Below are 8568 nucleotides of genomic sequence, written 5' to 3' on the forward strand. Positions count from 1 at the left end.
ACCTGGAAACACTAACAATTTTTTTGCTTTCTTTGTAACTAGCGTAAAATACACATAACATAAAATTTATCATCATAACCATTCCTTTTAAATTTTTTATGCTTATTTATTTTTGAGAGAGAGAGAGAGAGAGAGAGACCGAGTGTGGCCAGGGGAGGGGCACAGAGAGGGAGACACAGAATCCGAAGCAGGCTCCGGGCTCCGAGCCATCAGCACGGAGCCCGACGCGGGGCTCGAACTCACGGACCGTGAGATCATGACCTGAGCCGAAGTCGGATGCTTAACCGACTGAGCCACCCAGGCGCCCCTATACTAAATTTTTCTAGGAACGGCCAATACTGTTTTCCACAGTGGCTGCTCCGTGACCTTCCCGCCAGCAGGGCACAAAGCTTCTGGTTTCTCCACATCCTCACCAACACCCGTTATTTTCTGGTTCTTTGGCTTTTTTGTTTTTAGCAGCCATCCTAATGGGTGAAAGGTGGTCCTCCCAGTGTTCTTTTTGTTTTTTCTTTTTCTTTACTTATTTATTTTTAATTTTTTTTTTAATTTACATCCCAACTAGTTCGCATATCGTGCAACAATGATTTCAGGAGTAGATTCCTTAGTGCCCCTCCCCCATTTAGCCCACCTCCCCTCCCACAAAACCCCTCCCATAACCCTCGGTTTGTTCTCCATATTTAAGAATCGCTTCTGTTTTGTCCCCCTCCCTGTTTTTATATGATTTTTGGTTCCCTTCCCTTATGTTCATCTGTTTTGCCTCTTAAAGTCCTCCTATGAGTGAAGTCATAGAATTTTTGTCTTTCTCTGACTAATTTCACTTAGCATAATACCCTCCAGTTCCATCCACGTAGTTGCAAATGGTGAGATTTCATTCTTTTTGATCGCCGAGCGATACTCCATTGTATCTATATCCCACCTCTTCTTTTTTTTTATAAAATTTTTTTTCAACGTTTTTTATTTATTTTTGGGACAGAGAGAGACAGAGCATGAACGGGGGAGGGGCAGAGAGAGAGGGAGACACAGAACCGGAAGCAGGCTCCAGGCTCCGAGCCGTCAGCCCAGAGCCCGACGCGGGGCTCGAACTCACGGACCGCGAGATCGTGACCTGGCTGAAGTCGGACGCTTAACCGACTGCGCCACCCAGGCGCCCCCCACCTCTTCTTTCTCCATTCATCCATCGATGGACATTCGGGCTCTTTCCATACTTTGGCTCTTGTCGATAGCGCTGCTGTAAACATGGGGGTGCACGCGGCCCTTCGAAACAGCACGCCCGTACCCCGTGGAGAAATGCCGAGTAGTGCCATCGCTGGGTCGTAGGGTAGTTGTTCTCTTTTCAGCTTTTTGAGGAACCTCCATCCTGTTTTCCAGAGTGGCCACACCAGCTCGCATTCCCAGGTCCTCCCAATGTTCTAATAAGATATTTGTGAACTAAAGATATCTTTATCACGTAGGCTGAGTCGACCACACAGGACACCGTTAGACAATGATTGCTCTAAGCCACTAACTGGTGTTTGTGTCGTGCGTTTTGTTTTTGTTTCCGTTTGCACACCACAAGATGGCTGCCGAGAGAGCATAGCTCAAAATTCTGCTAACTCCTCGAGGCCAACGCCAAGCGTGAGAAAAATGCTGGAGAACCCTTCCAGTTCCCACAGGAAAACGGGACTGGAGAGGAGCTGGCGTATAAAACATTAACAAAAGTAAATCACCACAGAAGCGCACCGTCGCCTCAGATCGCTTCATGTCAGTCGAGGTCAAGGTGAAGGAGGACGCGCCTCACGGGACTGTCCTCCGCAAAGCAAGGGAAGGTCCCTCCGAGGGGGCCGTGTTCACAGATGCCGGTGAAGCCAGTAACCCACCTGGGGCTCCAAGGAGGACAGAGACGTGTCAGACGCTGTGAACGGCACCCAGCCTTGCAGGGCAGGTGCTGAGGTCACAAGAGTCCGATGCTACGTCTTCCCTTAAAACATAAACAGTTGGGGGCGCCTGGGGGGCTCCGTCGGTGAAACGCCCGACTTCCGCTCAGGTCACGATCTCAGGGTCCGTGGGTTCGAGCCCCGCGTCGGGGCTCGGAGCCCGGAGCCTGCTTCGGATTCTGTGTCTCCCTCTCTCCCTGCCCCTAACCCACTTGCGCTCTGTCTCTCTCTCAAAAATAAATAAACATTAAAAAATAATAACAAAAGCACGGACACAGGATCCAGGGGCAGGCAGCACTGCCCTGGGCTGTGCCGACTGACTGATTAGGGACCCTCAGGTTGGGAGGGGGTTAGAGACAGCGGAAGTCCCTAAGGAATTTGGAAACCAGGGGCTAGCTGCCGCTAGGATAAGATCACTTATTACTGTTCAGTCAAACCTCGGTCATGAGACCCTTCAGGTGCACATCCGGGGACCATAAACTTGGAAAGGATTGCTAGCATGTATCTGGGCGGCAGAGATAAAGGAAGTTTCCAGAGGAATGTGTGGGTGGTAAAGCAGACATACAGGACCCCGGACGTGGGGCTAATGTGAAGCTACGGCTGCCTCTTGCCCTGAGCAAAGCGTCGTCATCGAGGCAGCTGGGGCCCTGGAGGAGGGTCACTCTGTCTGTCTCAAGGACTGTCAGTGGGGTGTAGACAGTGAGGAAATTCACATTTTTCTTCTGCCTTTGCTTCCCACGTCACTTGTGCTTGGGGGTACCTCGGAATCCCAAACTGTCCCCCTGAAGGGACTTGTCCCCACCAAGGGACTTGGTGAACTTATGGTCGCCAGGGGATGGCAGGATGCCAGGGACAGGCTGGCAGAAAGCCCTCCCGTCGGCCGAGCCAGCCGTCCGCCCAGCACACGCAGCCGGGCCTCTGAGACCTCACCCACGGGCTGTCCTCAGAGGGTCCGCCGGAGGCCTCGGGCAGAGAGGGGAGGGCGCGGGGCGCGAGCCGGCTCGTCGTACTCAGACCTGGGGTCCCCAAGGTCACACGGCCACCCTCGCCCACGTGGGAATGACCTTGCGTGGTCCGGCCACGGGCTCGGGAGGGCCTCGTGGTGAGTTTGGCTTTCTGTCGGTGAGACCGGAGTGGTTTTCAAATGTTGTCGCTCCGGCGGTCCACGCGCCAAGTGTGACGAATCCCGGGCGACATCCCCGAGCGCCTCTACTGGCTCTGCTCCCGCGGCGGGGACGCTTCTGCTTCCATTTCTCTCCCGCAGAGAGCGGTTTCCCGTCCACGCGGGGCGGGGGGGACACAGGAGCAGGAGGCGCCAGTGGACGCATCGGGGGCGGCCTGCACTGCCATCTGCTCCGCTCGGGAACCTTCCAGAACCTTGTTGTAGGGAGCACACGAAACCGAAAGCGAAGGGGCTGGAAAGTCTTCCGCTGTTTGTTAGGCACCTGAAGAACTTCAGAGAGAACAACATGTGACCCCTTTGTTTTCTGTTTCAAGTTTTTAAACAGGAAGAACAAAACAAGGGCTTGATGCGCAAGAGAATCGCGGGGCTCTCCGGGGCCTGCAGGCACCCCCTTCCCCCCCGGGGCTCCCTCCACGAGGGGGCCCGGAGCCTGGGAGCCTGGCCTGCACCTGCCCGCGGGCCCGGCCTCCGACGGCTGCGAGGGTCCGAGAGCCCAGCCCGGCGCCGACCCGGTGGCTTTTGGGGACGCTCTGTGTGCTCTTTGTAAGAACCACAGAAGGTCAACTGGTGCAGAAGACGGGGAGCCGGGCCAGGGGGCGGCCCCGAGGTTGTCCGGGCGTCGGCCTGACCTCACTTCCTGGAGGGCAAGGTCGTTGCCGCCCGTGCACGTGAGCAGGAAGCGGGCAGGCCCCCCGTTGTGCCCGGAGGTTCGTGAAAGAAGAAACAGACATGTCAGAACCTCTGTGGTTTGGTTAATGTCGCAACATGGAAACCGGGAAGCTGATCTTGGGGGCGCCGGGGGGCCACCTCGGCGGCTGGAGGCTCTGCCCTCCACGGGTCCTGGCGGCCAGCCAGGCGGGAACGCTTGGAAACGTGCCCAACATGTCATCGTGTCGTCAGAAAGGGTCAGAAGAGAGTCTACCAGGATGATATGTTTTAAAAAATTAGCTTGATCGTCCCGAAAAACTAACAGCCCCTCCCTAAGTTTGCCAGAGTCAGTGGGTGACAGGAGGTGGGGACACGTTGACGCCCTTGGGTGGGGTCACAGGGCGTCCCAGCGGGTAGAGGCAACCTGCCTTTTTAAATTTTTATTTTTAACGTTTATTCATTTTTGAGAAACAGAGGGAGACAGAGCGTGAGCAGGGGAGGGGCAGAGAGAGAGGGAGACACAGAATCGGAAGCAGGCTCCAGGCTCTGAGCTGTCAGCACAGAGCCCAACGCGGGGCTCGAACTCGCGGACCGCGAGATCGTGACCTGAGCTGAAGTCAGATGCCCAACTGACTGACCCCCCCGGGTGCCCCCAAACCTGCCTTTTTAAGGCTGTGAATGGGCTTGGCCTTGAAAGCCTGTCCGGCGTCAGTCGGTCAGCAATCGCCACCAGGGGCTGTGAGCCCTAAGGTGCCGGCAGAAAGGGCCGCCCGCAGGTGGCCGGGAAACCGTCTTTGCTGGAAAACCTCGCGACGCGAGGCCAGTGCAGGGGGAGGCGCCAGGTAAGGGCAGAAGGGCAGAGGCTCCGTGTGACGGAGCATCAGAAGAACCACCCTGTGACGGTCACACCCGAGGGGCCCCGACGCACAGGCGGGGTGCACCTCACTGGCTCCGGGGTTCGGGGAGAACACGAGCCCCCTGCAGTCCTCTGGCAGCTGGCGCAGCAGGTAACGGAGACCCGAGGAGCCCAGGAGCGGCCGCGCCACACTCCGCACGTCACCTGCCACACGCTTCCCCCCCACCCCCCGAGTTCTCGTTGTCCCAAAGGATTGGACGCCACCGGTGAAACTTCCGCGGGCACCCCCAGCTGACTGCGGTGCTCCCGTGTCCCTGGTGCCCCTGGCAGGCTGCAAACCCCTGTCCAGAGGGTGGCGCCCCGGAAGGGGCACCTCAGAGGTACTTGGATTTTAATTAGCACCGGGACTTAAATACCCAGGCCCGGGGCAGGAAGGTGGCCCAGGAAAGTCCCAGGCTGTCAGGGGCTGCGGGGCGCGGGTACCCAGCTGCCTGGGTGTGGCCGGAAGCCCCTCCCAGTTCGGCCCGCCTGGCTCTGCCCCGGGTCCCAGAACAAGGACACCTGCGTGCAGCCACGCGGGAAGCCACCGCTGCAAACGCGCACAGGCCCAGAGCGGCAGGAAAGCACCGGCGCTTTGCTCGGGGTGAAGGGAGCATCCGGGGGCAGGGGAACACGTCTGCAGGGACCCCGAGTCCCCAGACTTTGGGTCTCGGCGGAAGGGACCTCCTCGGGGGTCTCTGGGGAGAGCCGGACAGCGCCCCACGGCCCTTGCTGTCCCCCAGGGGCCCCCGCCCGGCTGATCGCAGCCACAGGCTCTCGGGGCGCTCCTGCCTTGGGAGGGCATCCTGCCAAGAAGCTCCTGGAGCCCCGGGAAAGGCCCCTTCCCAGGGGAGGGACTCATCCTGTAAATTAAAGGGCTCATTTCAAAGACACTTTTAATAATCCCAAGGGTTGTTGCCAGAAAGAAAATGATAGAGTTGGCACCCTGAGGGACGGCTCGCTGGGCCCGGTGCAGGAGCCCGCGCTGGGGGCTGTAGCCCTCAGGACGCTAGGGAAGGGCACGCGGGGCTCACGGATGGACCGCGGACAAACGTCCGCTCGTGCAGGACAGGGTCTACTGGGCACCCGTGGTGTGCAGGCCCGGGGCTGCCGCCTGGCCGTGGCCTAGCGGGACAGGCAGACGGGGCTGCGACCCGGACAGCGTGGGGACATTCCAGTCGGACCCTGCAGGTCGGGGAGAGGCCGGTTCTCCACGAGCAGCACCCCCTTGGAGATTTCCCTGCTGCGGCTTCGGAAGGACCTGGGGGGTGGGCTCCCTCCCTTCGTTTCTTTTTTCAATTGTTTTTAATGTGTATTTTTGAGAGACGGGGGGGGGGGGGGGGGTGTAGAGAACGAGTGGGGGAGGGGCAGAGAGAGGGAGCCACAGAATCGGAGGCAGGCTCCAGGCGCCGAGCCGTCCGCACAGAGCCCGACGCGGGGCTCGAACCCACAAACGGTGAGATCATGACCTGAGCCGAGGTCCAGGTCCGTTGAGGCCCCCAGGCGCCCCCCTCCCGACTGCTTTCAGCCCTCTCTCTAGCAGCTCAGCGGTTCTGAGCCCCAGGGACGCCTGGCCCCGCCCCCATCAACCCAGGTTACAAAGATCTCTCCTGGGAACGTTTTCTCCTGGGGACTGAGGCCAAAGAAAACGCTCCCCCCAAAGAAGAGGATGTCCTTACTCCTCCCTCCTCCCCCCACCCCTCCCCCACCCCTCCCCTCCCCCCTCCCCCACCCCTCCCCTCCCCCCTCCCCCACCCCTCCCCTCCCCCCTCCCCACCCTTCCCCTCCCTCCCTACCTCTCCCCACCCTCCCCTTCCCCCCACCCCTCCCCACCTACCCCTCTCTCCCTCCCCCTCCCCCCCACCCCTCCCCACCTACCCCACCCCACCTACCCCTCCCTGCCTACACCTCCCTCTCGCCTGAGTCCTGAGTCGCTGAATCCCAGGCTGCCTACCTGTCTCCACTTACCCCAGCCCCCCACCCCTCCCCACCTACTCCTCCCCACCTACCCCTCCCTCTCGCCTGAGTTGCTGAATCCCAGGCTGCCTATGGCTCCGGTGCAGACTAGAGAAAATGACAAATAAAACAGGTCCCGGATCGGACACAGCCCCACCCACGGCCCAGGCCTGAAGCTTGGTCGTCCACGGTGCCCCTGGCAGGATTCGGGGCCTCGGGGACCCGGGGTGGACACCCAGCGCAGCAGCCCCGAGACCGGGCTGACCCCCTGGGACCCCTCCCCAGGGAGACGCCCGCTGACGGTGCCCTCGCGGACGGAAACAGTCACCACTGAACCCGATCATCGGCTGCTTTATCTGTAGAACCTCAGCGGCGGGTGAGGGGAGAATCCCCGTTTTCGTGGCGCTCTGCAGCGTTCAGTGCGTCCACGCGGTGTGTCCCGTGAGCCTCACCGACAACCATGGGGGAAGGGGCAACTACCCACCCCCTTTCACCGGTTTTCTCCTCTGGAAGCCTGAGGTCCTGTCCTGTGTCCGCGTCCCATCTTTCACAGTGGTGCACAAGGCCCTTCCGAGTCTGCCCGGCCCCCAGCCCTTCACTGGCCTCATCCTCCCCCCAGCCCCCTCTTCCCCTCTGCTTACTCAGCCCCAGCCACCCCGGCCTCCTTGCCGTTGCCTTCCACCCCAGGGCCTTTGCACATCCGGCCTTCTCTGCTAGAACACTTCTGGACGCTCTGTGGCTCTCTCTCTCTCTTCTTCAGGTCTTGCCCCCACGTCACCATCTCGGCAAGGCCCTTCCTGACCACTCTGTTGAAAGATACAGCCCGCGACCAAGCCCACGCTTCCTTTCCTTTTCTCCGTGGCACTTCCCATCAAACACATATACCTCGCTCCTTTTACCTCCTTGAGTGTTTTAGGACTAGAAGGTCCTGCAGGGCGGGTGGGTGACCGCTTCCCCAGCCCTAGGACGACGACCCCCAGGGCCACGGCAGGTGCTCCCTCAATACCGGGGGAAGGAATGGCTGCTCAGCCTCCCTTCTGCAGCCTACGCCTCTGGGCGGCTGGCTGTCTTTTCTCCGCAGCACACGGCGGCTGTGGTGTAACCAGATGCCCTTGAACAGCAGTGTGGAGAAGGGACAGTCTCCTATTGGGCAGCGGTGGCCATCGGCAGCCAAGCCCCTGCGGTCTGGTTACCTCCTTCTGCAGCAGCTCAGTAATTTACCCCCCAGGCACCTCTTCATCACCGAGACCCCCCTTTGTTCTGGGAGCAGCATCTCCTGGAGACTTTATTCAGATTACTTTTTGTCTGAGAACCATGTCTGTGAGACACCCTCAGGCTTCACTTTGTCCTCACCTGTCGGCCTTGGTGGGGGGGGGGGGGGGGCGGGGACCAGAGACCAGGTAGGAGGCCAGGAGAGGACACTGGGGACCGGAGGAGTCCCAGGCGTGCGCCCGCCGTGCAGAGCCCCCTCCAGGGTCCAGGGACGCAGCGCAGGCACCGGGGTCCAGGAGCAGCGGCTCCCAGCACACGATGCCGGTGCCCGTTACAGGGGTGTGTGCACCGCCTGGCCCCGCCGGGGACGTGGTCTGGCCCGGCCCCAGCCGGCGGGTCCCTGCAGCGATGCTAGGGGCAGGGGGTGGGGGTGGGGGGGCGCAAGGCCAACGAGGTGATGCGTTTGCTCCACTGAGGCCCTGATTTCCTTAATCACCACGACAGAAATGAGCTTCTCACCTGCTTGGTGGCCGGGGCGTCATTCACAGCCCCCAAAGGCGGGAGCAAGCGGGGCACCCACGGACAGGTGAACGGATGAACGACACGGGGTTGGATGGAATAGTAGTAAGTCTCTTTTTTTTTAATGTTTATATTTATTTTTGAGAGAGAGCGTGAGCAGGGGAGGGGCAGAGAGCGAGGGAGACACAGAAGCAGAAGCAGGCTCCAGGCTCTGAGCTAGCAGTACAGAGCCCGATGCGGGG

Source organism: Panthera tigris, chromosome F3 (genome assembly GCF_018350195.1).
Source record: "Panthera tigris isolate Pti1 chromosome F3, P.tigris_Pti1_mat1.1, whole genome shotgun sequence".
NCBI classification, from domain to species: Eukaryota; Metazoa; Chordata; class Mammalia; order Carnivora; family Felidae; genus Panthera; species Panthera tigris.